At 47.9% G+C, this 24189-nt stretch overlaps 1 protein-coding gene across 1 annotated transcript in view; it reads left to right on the forward strand.

The window, feature by feature from the left end:
* Positions 1-24189, forward strand: part of LOC138297008 (calpain-13-like) — a 511734-nt gene that overhangs the window by 133269 nt on the left and 354276 nt on the right. The gene's annotated exons all lie outside the window — the stretch shown is intronic.

Consider the following 24189-nt stretch of genomic DNA (forward strand, 5'->3'; position numbering starts at 1 on the left):
CCTTGCGCCACATTATGCCTTCATCAGGCATAATGTATGCAAGGGGGCATTCCGGCGTTAGGAGGCCCACAAAAATGATGCAGTGAAATCTGCAAGATTTCACTGCACCATTTTTGCCATAATTTTTAACACCTGCTCAAAGCAGGCATTAAAGTGATGCACCTATTTTAATCTATGGACGTCTTTGCAGTTTGCTGCACTATCATCACAATGTTTGACACTAGTGCAGCAGAGCGCCACAAGAGTGTCAAAAATGTTGACGCTATTGGCCTAACATGCACCATGGTGCATCATATTGTAAATACGGCACGCCCATGATGTAATCAGGTGGGTCAGGGGTGACACAAGAAAACTGGCGCGTCAGCACAACATGCCGCTTAGATCTTATATCAGGAAGGAGTTTATTAGAGGTGCCCCTTCCAAATAACAATTTGGTATCATATGCACCAGTTTTCAGTTTTGCAACTGAAATTCAAATGCAAAACATTTAAATTATACCAACCACCAAGTCAAGGTGGTAACCCACTCAAAGTAAGGGAAAGGGAGCCCTCAGCTTCCCTTTCCATTTGTGTATTTAAAAAAGCAATCATTTGCTGGGGAGTAGGCAGCGGTCCACGGACAACTCTCAAATAAGCAAGAAAACAAGTTAAGCAGGCTACTACCCCATAACGACCTTCAATCGGAGTGAGAAAAAAATGTGCAAGTTATCTCATGAATATTAATGAGGTAGGTCCGATTGTGTCCCATTCTGTATTTAAATATTCCAAACCAAGCTATTTGCACATTGGTCGGTTTGGACAATTATTTACTGGCCCTAAAAATACTTGTCTCAAATTGTGACCAATATTTTGCTGCCAGTAAATCTGGCCGCAAGTATGAAACAATGAAGAGCTGAACCTGCTGTCATGAATGTTGTAACAAACCATCATTTAAAAGGCAACAGATATGAAGGTATTGCACCTAAGACAGGTGTGAACGCTGAATTCTTACTAATAAATATTAATGTATCTGAATTTTGAATCTGCATATAATTTGACTTACATTAGAAAATAATGCACAACTTGGAAAATGTGCCTACTTGAGTGGCCATCAGATTCACAAAGTGTACTTATTAGTTACTTATTAAAATTAATTTATGTGCTTATGTTTAAATTAATGTAGTAGTGTGTTACATTAATGATTAGGTATTATGCATTTGCTTTATTAAATTGTAGGCCTTAAAGTTAGCGAGCGCTTGGTCCTAGTTTGCACAGCCTCATGTTAAATAGCACTGTTAAGAAAATGACGTGAGGAATGTTTGCTTGAAGAAAGTAATACATACATTGGTCTTTTCTCATGAGTTGCCCAAACATAAGCAGATGCTTTCTTTTACCTCTGAGAGCTGCTTGCTGGAATGTGCTGTAATAGTTATGGTTACTTTGTAAAGTTTAGTGTGTGAGAAAGCGATGTTCCCAGGAGCTAACAATGGATACATTGACTTGCACTGACTTGAGAACGGAGTGATACAAAATTGATACCTGACAAACCTGACAATGGGAGCCGGAGAAGAGGAGCCAACCATCGACATGTGAAAGACAGTTTAGTTATAGATTTGAAGTTCTATGTTCATTGGACTAAAAGTAACTGTACGATTCTTTGTCCAATGTTGATGTGGGAAGTGTTTTAGACAATTTTAACTTAACTCGACTGCACTGAGAAGAGACAGGCTTTATTCCACTTTGATATCCTCCTGAGAGGAGTTTGTTTATTCTGTCCTAGGAATTAAACTGTTCCTGAGGACTTTATTTCTATCTTTAACTTTATTGCTTTAACTTCTGATGCTGAATACTGATCCTTAGACTATGCTTTACAAATGGTTCAGATAGCTTAGAGACCCTGGTTCTGAACCATTCCCTTTCATGGCCCTTTGTTGATTCTGACCGAACAGATGTCTAATTGACGAAGATAATCACATCTTGCTGATCCATACAAAAGAAAGGTATATCAAAATGTTATTGTTCTTGTTGTAATTTGTCTTTTGTTTCTAGGTACTAACCGCAATTTTGATAGAGCCATAGCTAGATGTTTTTCCAAATTTATGTTGACAAAATTGTTTTCCATGAAGCCCAAACATGCTAATCTAATCAGAAGGTTAGTGAGGGATGACCCTAAAATGCTATTGAGTTGCTATTAATAAATAATTGATGTTACTCAGTTGCTGAATCTAGATGTATTCGATTTCTATTGCGCAATTGTCCTTGCTATTGATTTGTACTGTTACTCTAGAGTGCCTAACCATTTATGCTTTGGTTAGATTGAGATTCCTTAGAAGATTTGGTCAGCCAGTCTTGTTTTTGTATGTATATCATTGGATTTTGAGACTAAGCTACGTAATATTAGCATTGTTAATATAGGGAAATAAACATTCTAACTTTTAAATAAAGATGTGGCTATTCTTGGCCAAAGGGGTCATGGTGGGATGGTGGGTGAGATTACTGACTCAAAAGATTACTGATACTATTGATTGATATTGTTATTGATTTGTATTGAAAATGAGTCCTATGGTGGGATTTACTCTAAATGCAGTTGAAAGGTCCATCAAACCTCTAACGCGTTCCCTTATGAATTAAAGATAAGAACCAAAATAAGGTCAGACACGCTCCCAGAGATAGAGATGGTATGATGGTGTGTCTCCTTCAGAGCTCATCATAAGGCCTTGTACATGGTTAGCCTCCTTGAGAGCCCATTGTAGGAAAATGCCACAGTTGGCATGGTAACCCCCTAACTTTTTGCCTTTTGTTGATGCTAGTAATGATTGAAAGTGTGCTGGGACCCTGCTAACCAGGCCTCAACACCAGTGTTTTTCCCTAAAACTGTACCTTTGTCTCCAAAATTGGCACAGCCCTGGCACACAGATAAGTCCCTTGTAAATTGTACCCCTGGTACAAAGGGCCCTGTGGCCAGGGACGGTCTCTAAGGGCTGCAGCATGTATTATGCCACCCTGGGGACCCCTCACTCAGCACATGCACACTGCCTCACAGCTTGTGTGTGCTGGTGAGGAGACAAAGAGTAAGCCGACATGGTACTCCCCTCAGGGTGCTATGCCCACAACCCACTGCCTGTGCCATAGGTAAGTCACCCCTCTAGCAGGCCTTACAGCCCTAAGGCAGGGTGCGCTATAATACAGGTAAGGGCATAGCTGCATGAGCATTATGCCCCTACAGTGTCTAAGCCAATTCTTAGACATTGTAAGTGCAGGGTAGCCATAAAGAGTATATGGTCTGGGATTTTGTCAAACACAAACTCTACAGTTCCATTTTGGCTACACTGAATACTGGGAAGTTTGGTGTCAAACTTCTCAGCACAATAAATCCACACTGATTCCAGTGTGGGATTTATTGAGACCTTAGAGATGCCCCCTGTATACCAACCCAACTACTAGTGCTAGGCTGACCAGTTTCTGCCAGCCTGCCACATCCAGCTGGGTTTCTGGCCACATGAGGTGAGTGCCTTTGTGCACTCTATGACCAGCAACAAATCCTGTACTGGGTGGAGGTGCTTTACACCTCCCCCTGCAGGAACTGTAACACCTGTGGGTGAGCCTCAAAGGCTCAAGCTTGGTGTTACAGCGCCCCAGGGCACTACAGCTAGTGGAGATGCCCGCCCCCCCCGGACACAGGCCCCTACTTTTTGTGGCAAGGCCGGAGGAGATAATGAGAAAAACAAAGAGGAGTCAAACTCCTGCCAGGACACCCCCTAAGGTGTCCTGAGCTGAGGTGACCCCTGCCTTAGAAAATCCTCCATCTTGCTTTTGGAGGATTTCCCTAATAGGATTAGGGATTTGCACCTCCTCCCCACAGGGAGGAGGCACAAGGAGGGTGTAGCCACTCTCAAGGACAGTAGCCATTGGCTACTGCCCTCCAACCCTAAACACACCCCTAAATTGAGTATTTAGGGGTGACCCTGAACCCAGGAAAACAGATTCCTGATGACCTAAAACAAGAAGAAGGACAGCTGACCTGACAGCCATGCAGAGAAGACAGAGACAACAACTGACTTGGCCCCAGCCCTGCGCGCCTATCTCCAGATTCAAAGAACCTGCAACAGCGATGCATCCAGCGGGACCAGCGACCTCTGCAACCCAAAGGACCAAGAAACTCCTGAGGACAGTGGCTCTGTCTAAACAACCAAGAAGAAACCATCTTTAAAGGGACTCCAGCCTCACTCCTGAAGCGTGAGTCCCCAACACTCTGCACCCGACGCCCCCAGCTCATGTCCAGAGAAACCAATACTGCAGTGAGGACCCCCAGGTGACTCCCACGATGTGGACACCCTGAGACGACCTCCCTCCACCCCCACAATGACACCTGCAGAGAGAATCCAGAGGCTCCCCCTAACCGTGACTGCCCTGTAACAAAGAACCAGACGCCTGGAAGAAGCACTGCACCCCCAGGCCCGAGAGAAACCAACTACTGATGCAGGAGTGACCAGCAATTGGCTCTCATTGGTGCCCAGTCAGTGGCTGGCCCAAAAAGCCCTCCCCGTGCCCTGCCTCAATCACCAGATTGACCCACGGGCCCCTCCATTGAAACCAACGCAAAACCCAGCACCTAATTTGCACACTGCACCTGCCCCCCGTGCCGCTGAAGGTGTATTTTGTGTGCCTGTTTGTGACCCTCCCTGTGCTCTACAAAATCCCCTGGTCTGCTTGCTGAGGACACAGGTACTTACCTGCTAGCAGACTGGAACCGGAGCACCCCTGGTCTCCATTGGCGCCTATGTTATTTGGGCCCTACTTTGACCTCTGCACCCGACCGGCCCTGTGTTGCTGGTGCTGGGTGTTTGGGGTTGACTTGAACCCCCAACGGTTGGCTGCCTATGCCCCGGAGACTGAACTTGTAAGTGCTTTACTTACCTGCTAAACTATCTTGTACTTACCTCCGCCAGGTACTGTTGATTTTTGCAGTGTGCACTTTTAAAATAGCTTATTGCCATTTTTGAAAAAACTGTGCACATTACTGTTTTACTTCAAAGTTCCATATTTACCTATGCCAAGTACCTTACAACGTATGTACTTACTTGAATTCTGAATATTGTAGTTCTAAAATAAATTAAGAAAATAATATTTTTCTATATAAAAACCTATTGGCCTAGAGTTAAGTCTTTGAGTGTGTGTTCTCATTTATTGCCTTTGTGTGCAACAAACACCCTCTGAAAAGCCTACTGCTTGACCACACTACCACAAATAGAGCATTAGTATTATCTATTATTGCCACTATCAACCTCAAAGAGGAACCCTTGGACTCTGTGCACACTATCTCTCACTTTGAGATAGTATATACAGAGCCAACTTCCTACACCCATCATAAGATCTTTTGCATGATTTGTCTCCTTAGGAGGCCATCATAAAGTTTAGAGATATGTAAAAGAGTATGATAGTTTGTCTCGTTAACATTTCACCATCATAAGGTTATTTGCATTTGCCCTCTAGAAAAGGTAACAGAGTAGGAAGGTCACGTCTCCTTAAGAGCCCACCATAAAATGTTTCCCTTGAGAAAGAGATGCTCTGCCTGAAATGGTAGTGGGGTAATAGTTAGTCTCCTAAAGAGAGCTAAATAATTTGTAGATTTGGTAGGAGAAATTGGTAAAGGTTATGCTTTCAGATTAAATGATACAAAGTGGAGAGAAAATGTGTCCCTAAGAACTTAGAATGACTTTCCCAGAACCTTGGAGCTTGCCAATAATAGTTTGAGGATGTTCTCGGCGTTCTAGTGACAGTGTGAATGGAATAGGTATTGTGCTTGCACAGCTTGTGAGGGTTTAGGGAGTTTGTGTACTCCGAATGAAGTTGTTGAAGGAGTTTTCATTCTCTGAATGAAGCAGTTGAAGGAGTTTGCGCACTCCGAAGTATGAGAGTAGGGAAGTCATGGAACTTCACATGTGTGTGGCGCATTGTGCTAAACAAAATTGTCCACATGATTGTTGGTATACGGACCCTGTGAGGTCTAAGACTCCGGAGTATATTGAAAAGTTTATGAGACACTTAGGGGGTCATTCTGACCCTGGCGGTAAAAACCGCCAGGGCCAACGACCGCGGGAGCACCGCCAACAGGCTGGCGGTGCTCCCATGGGCATTCTGACCGCGGCGGTACAGCCGCGGTCAGAAACGGAAAACCGGCGGTGTACCGCCGGTTTCCCGCTGCCCTGGGGAATCCTCCATGGCGGCGCAGCTTGCCATGGGGATTCCGAGCCCCATACCGCCATCCTGTTCCTGGCGGTTTTGGCCACCAGGAAGAGAATGGCGGTATGGGGTGTCGTGGGGCCCCTGGGGGCCCCTGCAGTGCCCATGCCAATGGCAAGGGCACTGCAGGGGCCCCCGTAACAGGGCCCCACCAAGATTTTCAGTGTCTGCCAGGCAGACACTGAAAATCGCGATGGGTGCAACTGCACCCGTCGCACCCCTTCCACTCCGCCGGCTCCATTCGGAGCCGGCATCCTCATGGAAGGGTGTTTCCCCCTGGGCTGGCGGGTGGCCTTCTGGCGGTCGCCCGCCAGCCCAGCGGGAATCCCAGAATACCCGCGGCGGTCTTTTGACCGCGCAGCGGTATTCTAGCGGGCCCCGGTCAGAATGAGGCCCTTAGTTTATTGTTGTCATTTGTCTGGTTTTTTAGGTCAATCGGCCGTGGTTGACAAACTCGAGAGTGCGTGCTAAAGTGAGAGAAAGGTTTTTCAACTGAGATCTGGCTAGTCCTATGTGCACCAGGACAGACCCGTCGATCAGTTGAGAGTAAAAAATGCGGGTCGAATTTTGCTTGCAAATCAGGGAAACTGAGAAAGAAAGAGTAGCTGTTAGAACGAAAGGCCGTCAGTGACAAATCTGTAAGGTTTCTGATGCGACTGTGTTACCCTAACTATAGTAAACAGACAAATTGGTTTTGATTTCGTTTAGTGCTCGCAATAATTTTGCATTAGCTGCATGAGTTCGAGTTTAGGAGGACAAGCCAAAAGACTTTGTCAGCCGATGTACGTGTGAGTGTGGCATCAATGGAGCCTCACTGGGATAGGTCGGTTAGCGAGAAGTGTCGTACAGAGATTGTCGTACAACCGTGAAACGTCATTGGTTGAGAAGGTCGGCAAAAGGGATTTTGGGATTGAAAGTCACTTCCTGATTTGATTGAAAGTAGGGTAAAAATTACTAAGATTACATTTTTCGAAGTTTTGAAGAGTGTCCTAACGGGAGATACTTATATTCCAATGAGTATAGGAGAAATTACACCCCCAGAAGGCACACCTGCCCATATTGCATTCTAAGACAGGGTGCTGCTCCATATCTGTGACTGAAGCAATGGTACAAAGTGACATAGAAAGATGGGAGCATAGCGTTTCCTCCCCATGGAACATTTAATTTGAGGAGCTTAGAGAATTTGAGGAGAGTACTGTATGATTTGAAACCTTCTCCGGGACCAGCACAGTTCAAAGCTTTAGCAATTTGGGAACTAGTGGCTAGACAGCAACAGCAACTGAAATTTCAGAGAAGAATGAAAAAAGCTGAAAAGACACTAGCAGAGGCTAGATGGGATAGTGATCAGAAATTTTGGAGAACTGAGACTTTACGGGGAATTAAGTTGTTTTCTGCAATAACACAATAGAATGAAAACGAAGCTAGAAAAAGCACCAGAAAGAGGGATTCACATTCTTATAATGACAAAGAACAGAAATCCACAGAATCTAGGAAGTCTTTGACACACAATGAAGAGTCAGATGATGATGAATTTATTTTACAGTTGTTGAGAAATCATCCCCCGCCATATACAGCACATGAGAGGAGCTCAAGATCCAGTGTAGATCCTACAGCCCCGATATCAGTTGAATCGACCCTGAGCCAGATACAGGTTAGCCCTAGTGTTCCAGTTGCTTCTGCAATTCAAAGGCCTAGGCCGCAAATTAATATTCCCAGAATTTACCCAGATGTACCTATTGTAGATACTGCAACAAACTTGTGTGGGTAAAAGGCAAGACATGTACCTGTCTAGTTTACTTGTCCTGGTAGTGTAAAACTCCTAAATTCGTTTTTACACTACTGTGAGGCCTGCTCCCTTCATAGGCTAACATTGGGGCTGCCCTCATACAGTATTGAAGTGGTAGCTGCTGATCTGAAGGAAGTAGGAAGGTCATATTTAGTATGGCCAGAATGGTAATACCAAATCCTGCTGACTGGTGAAGTTGGATTTAATATTACTATTCTAGAAATGCCACTTTTAGAAAGTGAGCATTTCTTTGCACTTAAATCTTTCTGTGCCTTACAATCCACGCCTGGCTGGGCTTGGTTGACAGCTCCTTGTGCATTCACTCAGACACACCCCAAACACAGGGTACTCAGCCTCACTTGCATACATCCGCATTTCTTAATGGGTCTTCCTGGGCTGGGAGGGTGGAGGGCCTGCTCTCACACAAAGGACTGCCACACCCCCTACTGGGACCCTGGCAGACACGATTGAACTGAAAGGGGACCTGGTGCACTTCTTAGCCACTCTTTGAAGTCTCCCCCACTTCAAAGGCACATTTGGGTATAAAACAGGGCCTCTGCCCTACCTCATCAGACACTTGCTGGAGAAGAAACCTGAACCAGAAACTACATCCTGCCAAGAAGAACTGCCTAGCTGCTCAAAGGACTCACCTGTCTGCTTTCTCCGAAGGACTGCTGCCTTGCTGTTGGCCTGCTGCCTTGCTGAACTTTAGTCTGACTGTAAAAGTGCTCTCCAAGGGCTTGGATAGAGCTTGCCTCCTGTTCTCTGAAGTCTCAGGACCAAAAAGACTTCTCTTTTTCATTTGGACTCTTCGTGCAACGAAAATTTCGACGCACAGCTTGTTCTACGGCGAGAAAAATGCCGCACACCAAGGCTGATCCACACGACGCCTTCAGGGCGACTGGAACTTCGATGCATGGCCTCGCAAGGACAACGCCGCCCGACTTCCAGACGGGAAATCGACGCAACGCCTGCCGTGAGAACAAAACTTCGACGCACAGCCCCGTGGAACGACGCGCAGCCGGAAAGCAAGCCGGAGAATCCATGCACAGACCCCAGGACATCTGGTAATCCCCGCGACCCACAGAAAGAGACTGTCCGCACGCCGGAAAACGACGCACGACTTCCCCACGTGAAAAATAACAACGCAAGTCCGTGTGTGAGAAATCGACGCACACACCATTTTTCCCCGTATCTCTTCTTCTGTGGCCCTTTGCGGAGATTTTCCACTCCAAACCAGGTACTTTGTGCTTGAAAGAGACTTTGTTTGCTTTTGAAAGACTTAAGACACTTTATATCACTTTCCAGTGATATCTCTACAATTTCACATTGCATCTTTATTCGTTTTGACCTACAATTATCCTGATAAATATTATATATTTTTCTAAACACTGTGTGGTGTATTTTTGTGGTGCTATATTGTGGTATTGTATGATTTATTGCACAAATACTTTACACATTGCCTTCTAAGTTAAGCCTGACTGCTCGTGCCAAGCTACGAGAGGGTGGGCACAGGCTAATTTTGGATTGTGTGTGACTTACCCTGACTACAGTGAGGGTTCTTGCTTGGACAGAGGGTAACCTGACTGCCAACCAAATCCCCCATTTCTAACATTGGTGACCAGCGGTGAGGATAGGACTTGTATTTGTGCAGTGACATACAGTAGCTAAGTATTTCACTACCTACCCACAGTTGAAGGTCAACTTGATTTTTATCTCTTTTTTGCAAATTTTTTTTTCCTGACAATTTTCAAAAACTAAATCCTCACTCAACATGTCTCTGACGGGGTCTCAAGTAGGAGACTTTGACCTAGTCCTGTTGGATACATATACGGTCAAACAGCTAAGAGGGTTCTGCAGGGCAATGAGGGTACCCACCCAAGGGGCCTCCAAAAAGGAGGACTTTCAAGTGCCACTGAGGGCCTGGGCAGAAGCCAATTTAGAGGAGGATGATGAGGAAGAGGAGCCAGAAAATGGCCCCTCAGAGGATCTGTTGCTATCAGTGGATAATGTTACCACTGCAATTTTGCCCCATTTCAGACCAGTCTCTGTGCAAAGCCTGACCGCAGAGGAAAGGAGAGAGGAAAGGGAGTTCCAATTGCAAATGGCAAAACTGAAAATTGAGGCTCAACAGGAGGAAAGAAGGGCAGAGAGAGAAGCCAAGCAAGCTGAGGCTGAAAGAGCAGCCAAACAGATTGAAGCTGAAAGAGCTGAAGCTGAGAGAGCCTTGGCTGAAAAGAAACCGTTATTGGCTCATGAACTGAGTCTTAAGGAGCTGGATCTCAAGGCAAAGCAGTCTGAATCCAGCAATAATGGTGGCAGCATACAGACAGGACCTGCTGGAGCAAAGAAGGTTCGTATACCCAAAAATGTGGTGCCCAGTTTAGTGGTGGGAGATGACATAGATAAATGGTTAGCAGCTTATGAAGTTGCACTAAGGGCTCATGAGGTTCCTGAAGGGCAATGGGGTAGCTATGTGGGGTTATGTGCCGCCATCGGGGAGGGACACACTTCTCACATTGGATCAACCTGATCAAAACACATACCCACTTCAGAAAGCCACTTTACTTGCCAAGTTTGGGCTGACCCCTGAGGGACACCATCAGAGGTTGAGGGACAGCACCAAACAAACCACACAAACATGGGTAGATTTCTTTGACTTTTCCAGTAAGGCACTGAATGGATGGGTGCGGGCAACAAAGTAGATAATTATAAAGGGTTATATGACTTGATTCTGAGAGAGCATTTGCTCAATGTTACTTTTACAGAGTTGCGCCAGCACTTGGTAGATAGTAAGCTGACTGATCCCAGGAAGCTTGCTGAGGAGGCGGACCTCTGGGCTAGCACTAGAGTGTCCAACAAGGTTTCTGGGGGTGACCCCGAGAAGGGTGGTTCCGGTTCCCCCCGACAGAGTGAGGGGGAGGTTAGAGATGACCCAGACGAGTCCCAGAGTAAGGGGGGAGGAAAGGGTTCCCATGTCCCATCTGAGAAACAGGGTGGTGGTTCTGGTGGGGAGTGGCGCAAAGCATCCCATTCCCAACCCCACTGATTTGAGTGTTCCCAGCTAGGACACATGAAGGGGGACTCTGTCTGTCCAAAGAACTCACCCAGTATTGGGACCTCTACAGGAGTGGCCTATGTCGCCTTAGGGGAATGTAGTCCCCAGGGGCAGGTCGTAGACCATGCCTTCATTTCCTTTAGTTGGGAGGTGGACTCAGAGGGTAAACTGGTGATCCCTGAGGGTGGGAGTCGTCACTTCCACCAGGTGGGAGTGAATGGAGTCCCAGTCACCGCTCTGAGAGACACAGGGGCTAGTCTTACCATGATTGTGGAGAGACTAGTGTCACCAGAGCAGTACACCGGACAGGTGTGTAGAGTGACTCCAGCCAGTGGGGAAGATTTCTTCCACCCCATGGCCCGGGTGTCCCTAGAGTGGGGTGGGGAGGTGACCCAGAGGCGGGTCATAGTTAGTCCCCAGCTGCCCTTTGACTGCATTCTGGGGAGTGAGTTTCCCTTAGTGTCGGTAGAGCTGAGAGGGTTGACCCCTAAGGGTGCCCTGACAGTTCAGATGTCTGGCAGTACCACTCCCCAGAGGTGGGTATGTAAGCCCAGATGGGGAGGCATGGGGAGGAAGGACTCATCCCTGTCCTCTGTTCAGCCTCAGGGTACAGACCCTGGGCTGAGTGACCAGCATCAGGGACCCACCCCTGACCTGGTGAGAATGGAGAAGGGGTGCAAGTCCCCTGGGGCTACTGCCCCCCAATCTGGGATGCTTCAGGAACCCCTTGGGAGCTCCCTACCAGCCCCCCAGTTGGAGGAGAAGCTCATCCAACGGTCCCCCTCAGGGTCTCCACTTAGCAGTGGATGGTCGGGGGCCTGGCTCATGACACTGACAGCTGTCAGTGGCATCTGTTGGTCTCTGTCCTTGTGGGCAGAGTTTTCCCTGGGTTGGGGACAGAAGTCAGACCCAAGGAATGGAATGGGACACTTCACTTTGTTGGCCATGGTGGTACTGTCTGCATACTGGGATGCATCTGTAAGCAAAGTAAAGTTAGGAGCTTTACAGATGGGGTCCTCCAGTGATGAGAAGGGTTCCCCATGGGCCAGATCAGTGGCCCCAGAGAGTATAGACAAAGAAGCCTCACTGAGTTCAGAAAGGGGTAGAACTGGCAAGTGCCCTGGCAGTAGTAGGCCATTGTCCATGTTCTATTGCCTTAAGCAGGGAAGTCCATCAGAGTGTTGATTAGCCTACCCTGGCTTTAGGCTGGAAGGGGGATATGTTGGAAATGGCCCTTCTGCAGGGTTATCCACAGACTTTTTGCCTTCCTCCTTCTCTTTTTCTGACCTCATTTTTGCTGGCTTTTAGACTCTGCGCACTTTATCACTACAAACCAGTGCTAAAGTGCATATTCTCTCTCCCTTTAAACATGGTAACATTGGATCATACCTGATTGGACTATTTAATTTGCTTATAAGTCCCTAGTAATGTGCACTAGAGGTGCCTAAGGCCTGTAGATTAAATGCTACTAGTGGGCCTGCAGCACTGGTTGTGCCACCCACTTAAGTAGCCCCTTACCTTGTCTCAGGCCTGCCATTGCAAGGCCTGTGTGTGCAGTTACACTGTCACCTCGACTTGGCATTTAAAAGTACTTGCCAAGCCTAAACCTCCCCTTTCTCCACATATAAGTCACCTCTAATGTGTGCCCTAGGTAACCCCTAGAGCAGGGTGCTGTGTGGGTGAAAGGCAAGACATGTACCTGTGTAGTTTACATGTCCTGGTAGTGTAAAACTCCTACATTTGTTTTTACACTACTGTGAGGCCTGCTCGCTTCATAGGCTAACATTGGGGCTGCCCTCATAAAGTATTGAAGTGGTAGCTGCTGATCTGAAGGGAGTAGGAAGGTCATATTTAGTATGGCCAGAATGGTAATACCAAATCCTGCTGACTGGTGAAGTTGGATTTAATATTACTATTCTAGAAATGCCACTTTTAGAAAGTGAGCATTTCTTTGCACTTAAATCTTTCTGTGCCTTACAATCCACGCCTGGCTGGGCTTGGTTGACAGCTCCTTGTGCATTCACTCAGACACACCCCAAACACAGGGTACTCAGCCTCACATGCATACATCTGCATTTTGAATGGGTCTTCCTGGGCTGGGCGGGTGGAGGGCCTGCTCTCACACAAAGGACTGCCACACCCCCTACTGGGACCCTGGCAGACAGGATTGAACTGAAAGGGGACCTGGTGCACCTCTTAGTCACTCTTTGAAGTCTCCCCCACTTCAAAGGCACATTTGGGTATAAAACAGGGCCTCAGCCCTACCTCATCAGACACTTGCTGGAGAAGAAACCTGAACCAAAAACTACATCCTGCCAAGAAGAACTGCCTGGCTGCTCAAAGGACTCACCTGGCTGCTTTCTCCAAAGGACTGCTGCCTCGCTGAACTCTTGTCTGGCTGTAAAAGTGTCTCCAAGGGCTTGGATAGAGCTTGCCTCCTGTTCCCTGAAGTCTCAGGACCAAAAAGACTTCTCTTTTTCATTTGGACTCTTCGCGCGCTGAAAATTTTGACGCACAGCTTGTTCCACTGCGAGAAAATCGCCGCACACCAACACTGATCGACGCGACGCCTTCATGGCGACCGGAACTTTGACGCATGGCCTCGCAAGGACAACGCCGCCCAACTTCCAGAGGGGAAATCGACGCAACGCCTGGCGTGAGAGCAAAACTTTGACGCACAGCCCCGCAGAACGACGCGCAACCGGAAAACAAGCTGGAGAATCCACGCACAGACCCCGGGACATCTGGTAATCCCTGTGACCCACAGAAAGAGACTGTCTGCGCACCGGAAAACAACGCACAACTTCCCTGCATGAAAAATAACGACGCAAGTCAGTGTGCTGGGGAGAAATCAGCGCACACACCATTTTTCCACGTATCTCTTCTTCTACAGCCCTTTGCGGAGATTTTCCACTCCAAACCAGGTACTTTGTGCTTGAAAGAGACTTTGTTTGCTTTTTAAAGACTTAAGACACTTTGGTGGTCATTCTGACCCTGGCGGTCTTTGACCGCCAGGGCGGAGGACCGCGGGAGCACCGCCGACAGGCCGGCGGTGCTCCAATGGGGATTCCGACCGCGGCGGTAAAGCCGCGGTCGGACCGGCACCACTGGCGGGGTCCCGCCAGTGTACCGCGGCCCCATTGAATCCTCCGCGGCGGCGCAGCTTGCTGCACCGCCGCGGGGATTCCGATCCCCCCTACCGCCATCCAGATCCCGGCGGTCGGACCGCCGAGATCCGGATGGCGGTAGGGGGGGTCGCGGGGCCCCTGGGGGCCCCTGCAGTGCCCATGCCACTGGCATGGGCATTGCAGGGGCCCCCGTAAGAGGGCCCCTAAATGTATTTCACTGTCTGCTGCGCAGACAGTGAAATACGCGACGGGTGCAACTGCACCCGTCGCACAGCTTCCACTCCGCCGGCTCGATTCTGAGCCGGCTTCATCGTGGAAGCCTCTTTCCCGCTGGGCTGGCTGGCGGTCTGAAGGCGACCGCCCGCCAGCCCAGCGGGAAAGTCAGAATTACCGCCGCGGTCTTTCGACCGCGGAACGGTAACCTGACGGCGGGACTTTGGCGGTCGGCCTCCGCCGCCCGCCAAGGTCAGAATGAGGGCCTTTATATCACTTTCCAGTGATATCTCTACAATTTCACATTGCATCTTTATTCGTTTAGACCTACAATTATCCTGATAAATATTATATATTTTTCTAAACACTGTGTGGTGTATTTTTGTGGTGCTATATTGTGGTATTGTATGATTTATTGCACAAATACTTTACACATTGCCTTCTAAGTTAAGCCTGACTGCTCGTGCCAAGCTACCAGAGGGTGGGCACAGGCTAATTTTGGATTGTGTGTGACTTACCCTGACTAGAGTGAGGGTTCTTGCTTGGACAGAGGGTAATCTGACTGCCAACCAAAAACCCAATTTCTAACATTGGGAACAATGGGGTTAGACAGAATTGACACGTTCAAAGAAGATGAGTTGCTTTACTTGTGCAAAATGATTACTAACAAAGCAGGAATTGTACATCAGAAATTGGCAGACCCAGCAGAGAAATATGACATAGAGGTTGAGAAAACAAAGCACTTAAAGAGGAGTTACACATGAAATTTTGATTCAAAGGATTTTGAAGACATGAGAATCCCAGAAATGAAAATTCACCTTAGGGAATTAATTCAAAGCATCCAAACAAGGGGAGCATTAGTCAAATGGGAAGGCAGATGGGTGAAGAAAGGAGACAAGAAGAAAAGAGATTCTGCAAATCTTACTGCAAATATGCAGCAGGTTGAGGACCCAGTGAAAATTCTACCAATGAGAGAAATTCCAGGAGGGAATTTTGTCCAAGTCCCTTGGAGCAGAAGTGACATTCTGACATTTACAAATGATTATCACAGATTGAGAGAGAAGCCAGTAGAATGGTACCAGCAGAAAGACAGGTTTGTGAAGCTCGAAAAATGCCTATGCGAGGATTTGAACACCCTGTTAGAGATAGTAGTTCCAGCAGACTTACGGGTTGAATGCAAGAGAAAAGTAGATTGGCCGACAAGAGAGATCCAGCAACAGGTACACCATCTTCTGATGTAATGAAATATTACTATAAGGTGATTGCATTTTTGAAAATGAGAATTTCACCCAAGAATATTGACTGGCAGAGAATAGACAGGACAGCACAGGAAGCGAAAGAATCAATACATGCCTATTATGAGAGATTGTTGCAGGTGTTGGGGGGTGTGGCCAACAAGATGTCCTACCGGATGCACTAGGTGAGTGCTCCCGGCCCCAGCTTCAACATCCTCCACCATCCTGCTGTCCCGAGGCCCGGCAGACCCAGCAGTCCTGTGGCTGGGGATCGGGGACTGGGGTGAAGTGCAGGCCAAGGGCAAAAACGCTGAAAACGAGCCGCGGAGCCGCACTCATGGTGAGTGCCTGACTCCAACATGGCGGCTGCGATTGTGGCTGCGGGCTGGGCCAGTGTTGTTTAGTGCGCCGGACCTGACCTGAGTGCCCTGGATTGGAGGAGCCCGGCAGGGGTTGTCTGATGTGAGGGGGGGGCGACACGTTTGTTCCTCACTTCATCCCCTTCTCCCCCCCACACAGTAGAAGCTGAGCACCTGGACCTGGGTGAGGCCTGGTCGAAGATGGTGAGCAGTGCGGAGGAGGCAGGGGAGCCCCAGCGGAGCGACAGAGGTGTGGGAGTGGAGTGCACGTGCTCTGGCGATTGACCCCCGGGGGACATACTCTGTCTAGGTGTTGCTGTCTGGTGAGGCATTGCGCTGTGCCGGGAGAGAGTGCCGGAAAGCTCTGGGAGGCTACTGGGGCCCTGTCAGTGGACCGGTTGCTTGGACGCTGTCTCCCCCACTTCCCTGGTTGCCTAAACATTGATGGATGACCGTTTGAGCACAGAGCTGGGCGATTGAACTGGGAAGCACCCTAGAAGGTGAAGGAGGCCAGAACCACGGCATTGCCTGCGCTGGATGTGCTGTCTGGTGCTGCAACGGCGCAAACTCATCCTCGGTGGCTGAGGCACAGTGAGTCGTAAGAGTGTGGGGATCGGGCATTTATCCTGTTGCCGGCAACGTGACCACAAGTACCTTGTGAGATTGGTGGAGGCTGATGCTGCTGGCCTTGTGAAACATGGGCAAAGACAGATTGAATAAAGGTGCACAGTAAACCAGGATGGACCAATACACTACCCAGAATACAGGAAAGAGTTTGCAGAAAGACTGCTCTGGACCCATGGAAAAGGGAGGTGAGCCCACCGGAGCACAAATCCTGGCTGCCATCGAGGGGTCCGGACAGGCAGTGCAGACGCAAATTGCTGCTATGATGGTAGATGTTAACTTATTGAGAGCTGATTTGAAGGTGGTGACAGAACGTTTGGTGGCCACTGAGCAACAAGTGACTTGGATGCAGACAGACAAAGACACGCTGAAGGCCACGGTGGCCACCCTTGAAGTTAAAATGTGCAAACTTGAGGCAAGGGCTGAAGATGCAGAGGGGACGGCCCCGGAGGCCTTCTTAGAGGACTGGATCAAAAACACGATGCCCACCGCTTCCCTATTGTCGGTGTTCATGGTTGAGCGAGCACACAGAGCCATAGCCCCTCCTCCGCCGCCGGTAGCTCCCCCAGAACGAATATTGCCAAGATCCTCAGCTATAGGGACTGAGACAATATCTTACAGGAAGTGCGCAAACACGGTGACCCTACCTATGAGAAGCACACAATACACTTTTTTCCTGACTACACTAGGGCGGTACACCTCCAAACACAACCGTACATAGGTGTTAAACAAAAGTTAAAAGAATTGGGTTACACCTATATGCTGCTACCCAGCCAAGTTGAAGAACCTCCACGCGGGCCGCTTGCATTTTTTCAAGGCTCCTGAAGCAGTCTAGGATTGGTTGGAACTGAGAGGCAGTGAGGGACCACTGGAAAACCCACACAGGAGGGGCCGCGGGGAGGACCGGGGGCCCAGGTGATTCGCAGGCCACTGCGCACAGGAATAACAGGCGCCACTGCGCCAGCCTTGGTGACAGGGTGATAGTGTGCCCACATGGCACCTTGAGTCTGGAACAGAAGAGACAGGAGTGTGAGGAGGCCAGACTATTAGTGAAATCCGTCACCTCTGAGGCATCCTCGCGATCCAAGGTTGCCACGCCGCAAGGTTAAACAGACCCCAGACTCGGACAATGCTGACACCTGAGAGCCGTTGAAGAGACACTGAGATGGAATACTGGAAATGGTCTCATACCAGGCTAGGAAATATTGACCCCCTTCTGCCTCCTCTCCTCCCTCTTACTCTCCCCCCCTCTTTTCTATCACGCTGTCTACCACTGCTGGGAGGCGGAGACTCTGGATGACAACAATGCACGGGGCGATCTAACACACGCTCCCCTGATTTGGCCACGACTAACCTTGCCTTCCTATCCTTTCTTTTTTTAAGTTGCACGTACGTTGTTTTTATGATTTTTTGCAGTGATAAGCTAAGATATTCGGGTACACTGTGTGCGTGGTTTGGATGGTTGTGTGAGGGGCGTTTGAGAACTACTTGCGCGTTGACCGCACCATCTTAAACAGTAACTTGCTATTGAGTGGGGGGAGTGATTCGCTCTCCCTCTCTTCTGGATTCTGGAGTGGATAGCAGGGCACACACACGGATTGGATTGGGCAGACACTAGTTGTAGGAGGTGTTTACCCGGGGAGGGATAGGAGTGTTGAATGTGGTTCATGGTTGGAGTTGAAGTTCAGTTTTATACACTTGGCATACTGCATGCATTGTGATGAAGAGAGAACATGGAGTTACACTGTTGAGAGTGCACCAGACCGGAGTGCGAGGCTGGAGTGGACACGGACAGGGGGGTGGTCAAGGGGGGAAGTGGCGACTACTGGTTGGCATAGATCATGATGAGTACGCTAATGCGAATTGTTACATGGAACGTGAGGGAGCTGAACTCTTTTATAAAGTACTACAGAGTGCACACCTACCTTAGACGAATAGGTGCTCACATTGCCCTCCTACAGGAGACACACTTGTTCGATAATGAAGTGCAAAAACTACAGAAAAAGTGCCAGGGACAGTTATATTCGACAACATATTCATCCTATGCTGGGGGGTGTCTGTCTGGGTTTCCTCTGGGGTCCCATTCCAAATAAAAAGTCTAACGGCGGACGTGCAAGGCTGCTATATATTCTTACACAGAGAATTAGACAGGTGCAAACTTTGCATCTTGAATATATACGCCCCCATCTCGAATGATGCAGAGTTCTTTAAAAAGCTGCAGCAAGAATTAGTACCCTACATGGGGATGCAAATCATCTGGGCGGGGGATCTTTCATTGTGTCTCAGATGGCGCGTTGGATAGGACCGAAACTGGGCACTAAGCCTCAGATGACTGCCAAGATCCGCGAGGTCATGAGTATCCTGCACTTCATAGATATATGGAGGGAACTACACCCCATGTCCAAAATGTTTTCCTGTTATACACCCACACATGCGGCACATAGCAGATTGGTTAGATTTCAGCTAGCAAATGACGGCACGCTTGATGTTTGTCAAGATGCCTATCAGGTTAGATTTCTATCAGATCATGCCCCTCTGTTATTAGAATGCAAGACACATGCACCCAAGCCAGCGATCCCCCTGTGGCGAATGTGGCCTGAGCTACTTGGGGACCCTGAGTATAAGAGAGACATACAGGCAGCGCTGAAGGGATATTTTAGCGTGAACTGGACCATGACCTGGACACGCGGCATAGAATGGGAGGCCCTAAAAGTTGTCATAGTAGGCAAAAGCCTTGGTAAATCATACGGTTTAAGGAAAATACTGGATCGGGAACTCGTGCAGCAGGATGACACTCTGGCTGCCCTCCATCGCCGAGTTGACAGCGGAGATATATCTGAGGCTGATTATTGCGAGGTGCACAAAAGAATAGGGGCCATTTGGAATAGGCTGCATAGCTATGTCCATAAGGACTTCAGAAAGCAGCTTCATGCGCGGGCACATGCTAGCTTGGCTACTCAGGCGTGAACGCCCTCTACCATAACCCTGTCTCTAAACCGACTGTCCAGGGAAAGGTTTTTAGGGCAAGCACGTGTAAATCTCCTTTTGCGGGATCACCTGAAAAACATATACACTTTTCCGAAGTGTGATGATAGATGTCAAATGCACGGGTACCTGGACGGGCGCCGACTTCCCCGGCTCATTGAGGCTCGAACTGAGGAGCTGGAGAGGGATGTAATGCTGGAGGAGTTACAGGAAGCCTTGGGGCCATAAAGCATGGTAAAACGCCTGGCTCTGATTGGGATACCAGTTGAGTTTTACCATACATATTCTGCAATGGTGCTTCCCTGATTTTTTGGAAACATTCCATGAGGCATGTAGAGAACGCACCTTGCCAACACGCGAGGGAAGCATTGATAGTTATGATACCGAAACCAAGGAAAGTTCCAGCTGACCCTGGCTCCTATAGGCCACTGTCCATGCTCAATGTTGATGTAAAACTACTTGCAAAAGTACTGGCAATGTGCTTACAGCGAGCTGTAGCCCGTCTAGTGTGGGATGATCAATGCAGATTCATTCCGGGGAGGGGAACCCATATGAACTTCCAGAGGTATCGAATGTAATGCATGAGATGTGCAACTCTGCAACCCGCACCGCGCTGGTGGCCCTAGACATTGAAAAGGAATTTGATTATCTGTCCTGGGACTACTTATGGGAAGCACTGCGTAGGATGGGCATTGGACCGAACTTCCTGTCATGGGTGCGTCTGCTGTATACAGCACTGCGGATGCGGGTGCATACTGGGGTGATAGTGTCAGACTCATTTGATATCGAACGGGGCACACAGCTGGGCTGCTCACTATCGCCGCTTCTGTTTGCGTTAGCTATGGAGTCTCTGGCCATACAGCTGAGGGTGGGCCTGAAAAGGTGGGGCATACGGGTGGGGACAAGAATGCACATCGTCTCACTTTATGCAGATGATGCTCTGGTGTATGTTACAGGCCCGGAATGGTTGATCCCCCTCCTGTTACATACGATGAACGATTTTGGAGGTATATATGGCCTTCTTGTCAACCATCTGAAGACGGTGTTGTACCCCATGGCTGGTCTGACGACTGTTGAAGCATTGGAGCTACTGCAGTTGAATTAGGCATGGGAGACTGAGACCTTTCAGTACTTGGGCATGCACGTAGCACACTCCCCTCAACTACAATACAAATTGATCATGGGTAGAGTGATGGACAGCCTCCGAGTCTCTGTCCAATTTTGGACCACCCTCCCACTGTCGGTAATGGGCAGAATTGCACTCAGTAAAATGGTCTTACTCCTGCGTTGCCTGTATTTTATTCAAAACTCGTTCTGTGAACTACCCCCTTCTCTGTTTCAACAGATGGATAAACTGCTGGTGTCCTTAGTCTGGGCAGGTAAGAGATGCAGAGTCCGCCTCGAAGTGTTGGAGTTAGTTTTGGTTGAGGGGGGATTGGGCCTACCAGACCTCCATCTTTAGTACATGGCAGGTTTGTTGCAGTAGGCGGCCATGTGGTGCAGAAATTACCCCAACCAGGAAAAAGAATTGCTAGAAGGCTCTATATGTATATCTTGACTACCAGGCATACTAATGGGCGGCTCTAGGCTTCCATGGGATACCCCCTTCCTGGTATTGCAGGTGTCGCGGATGTGGGAATGGCCTGTCACGCAGATACTGCAGTGAGCGCCATATGCCTGCCTACTTCCGCTCTGGTGGATCCGCCCCTTTGCTAGAGTCACTGATATACTAGACTTCTCGAAATGGCAAGCAGGCAGATGCAATAATGCCGGTGATTTATACTAAAATGGCACATTCATCACACGGGAAGAGGCTGAGTACGTATTTGAAATTGCCCAGGGACAATTCCTGCAATATGCAAGCCTATCACGACAGCCCGGGAGATTTGGACCTCCATTCTCGTGGAGCCCACCAAATCCCACCTTGTGAAGGCTCTTATTGACCCAGGTTGCGGTTGTGGTCCACTTTCCTGAACCTACAAGGCTCTAAAAGGGGATAGACAGATAAACATAAACAGGATGAGAGCTAGGTGGGATGCGGACCTGGGAACTCCACTTACTGATGGGTAATGGAATAGGAGGTGCTCACTATTGCGGGATGGGGCTAGCAATGCTAGAGTTAAATTAATGTACTTTTACTATCTGCATAGAGCATATCTGACACCACAGCACCTTCACAGACTATTCCCATCACGACCTGACAGGTTGTGCTCACTGTGACGCGTCCCCAGCCACTTTTGAACACGTAACATGGACATGTAACTCCATTATACCCTTTTGGCACCAGATAGTGCAGACATTGAGGGATGTGACAGCCGTGAGCGCGAAGGTAACAATGAGTCACTGCTTGCTGGGACTACTTCCCACTCCTAAAAAGGGGCGCAAAATGGCGTATAGATTCATGTAGCTAGGGCTTGTTTTGGCCAACAGGCGCATTGCGATCCGGTGGGCAAGCTTGGTCCCTCGGATGCATGATACATGGCTGTCTGACCTCAGTGAGTGGGCGACTGCGGAGGGATGTCGACTCTGTAAGATACGTATGGATGAACAAGCTAAGCCAGATATGGAGGTCTGGTGTGGTATGATCGAGGGGCTGAATGGAGAGCCCATGGGTGAAGAGGAGGACACCTCAGCAGATGAACCCCAAAAGCTAAGTGTAGATACCGAAGTGCCCTATTGGACGGTAAATAGGCGGTTGCTGACGTGTGGCTGAATGTAGCTGGAAAACAATATACCCTTCTACCTTTGGCTTTACGATCCCTTATGGGACCTCACCACTCCCCCCCCCCCATTCGAGTTACCTGTATAACTGCAGGTCAGATGTCTGCTGGCCCTTCTAAGAGCCTATACATCCCAAATACTGTTGTGTGATCCATTGGAATGCAACAGTTGCTCTCTCTTCATGTTTGAATCTGATAACATGCATTGCAGCATCACTGTTTAGTCATTAAGATTTAATATACTATGCACTGTGATTGATATTGATAGACTTGCTCACTTCTACTACATTCAAATATTACACAGCTTTTGATAGACTATTATGCAGCCACCACTGTATTGTATAGTAAACTCTGTATTATAGCATTACGTAAAAAGATGCAGATTGTAGAGCTGGATGGACTAGAGATCATATCTAGAAGGACGACACAAGATGTATTGATGATGAAGTATGGCTAATGTACGGTGCAATTATGTATTTGTTGTTTTACATTGCATAAATAAAATTGGAAAGAAAAAGATTGTTGCAGGTGTTCAAGCATTACAGTGGTACAGAAACAATTGAGCCAAAAGACATGATTAATTTTGTGTTCAGATTTGTTGAAGGATCGAGACGTGAAATTAGCCAGATGGTTAAGAGTCATTTGATTTGCTGGCAAGCAAAGCCAATTGATGAAGTATTGCAATATGCAAAGTACTGTAGTGATGAGATTGAGTTGAAACAAAAAAGTTGAAAGAATAGGCAATGGTGATGCAGATTAAAGCGGCACAAACAGGAATGCAGAGAAGTTTTCCCCAACAGCAGCAACAGGGAAACATGGTGGTTCAGAATCAAGCAAGAGTTAGAGGTCGTGGAGGAATTGGAAATGGGATTCGTAATCCTGATCTGAATACTGTGGTGGTTCAGAATGTTGTGCAGGGAATTAAGAGATTGTTGGCATGTCACGCTTGCAGAGGGCTCGGAAATTGGAAACGGGAGTGTCCAACGTTAGTACTGTAAGGTGTTGTTCAGCAAAAGAGTGATATCTATTCTTTTCAAAACATGAGAGAACCAAGAATGAGAGGTGACAATAAAAATGTTCAAAGTAATGTGAATTAGATGCAAGGTTTTTAGTCCTTGCAACAGATGCAAATGCCACGTTTGCAGGTGCCACAGTCGCAGCAAATGCAACCTCAAGTTCAAATGGTACCTAGACAGCAAATTCAAATACCTCAAGCCCCAATGGAGCAGCAGCATGTGATGCTTCTTCAGCAGGTCACAGGTCAAAGGTTTAGTTAGAGTAATAACACAGTGCACCAATTCCTGTTACACAGTGAGGATGGAATAAACAATGATTGGGTGAGCAAGAGTTCGGATGAAGAGGAATGTGTGTTAGCATCTTCACTAGAGATAGATCAGAAAAATCCATACGTAAAAGGAAAGGTAATAGGTCACAAGGTCTCATTTTTGAACAGCAGAAGTTCCAAACCTGCCCCTTTCAGTGAAAACTGTCCAGGTTGTAGGAGTAGTGAATCAGTATTTGACCAACCCAATTACAGAACCAGTTCAGGTTAAAACTGGCAACTTTAAAGGATTACACAAGTTTGTAGTAAGTGATTCGAGTCCGGTATCCTTACTAGGAAGGGACTTGTTGTGCAAAATGAGATGTTCAATTACTTGCTCAAATGACGGAATCGATATTCAAACAAACAGTGATAATGAAGATGACCCGACCCCAGAAACAGATTGTGACACAGTGAATGTGGAGTACCCCTTGATTAACTTCTTTCCAGTTTTCACAGTGAGAGATCTTCTTTCTGACTTACAGGGAACAGCTAAAATGAAAGTGTGGGATTTTACAGGAAAATACATTGGTCTAATA

This window comes from Pleurodeles waltl, chromosome 5, assembly GCF_031143425.1.
Source record: "Pleurodeles waltl isolate 20211129_DDA chromosome 5, aPleWal1.hap1.20221129, whole genome shotgun sequence".
NCBI classification, from domain to species: domain Eukaryota; kingdom Metazoa; phylum Chordata; class Amphibia; order Caudata; family Salamandridae; genus Pleurodeles; species Pleurodeles waltl.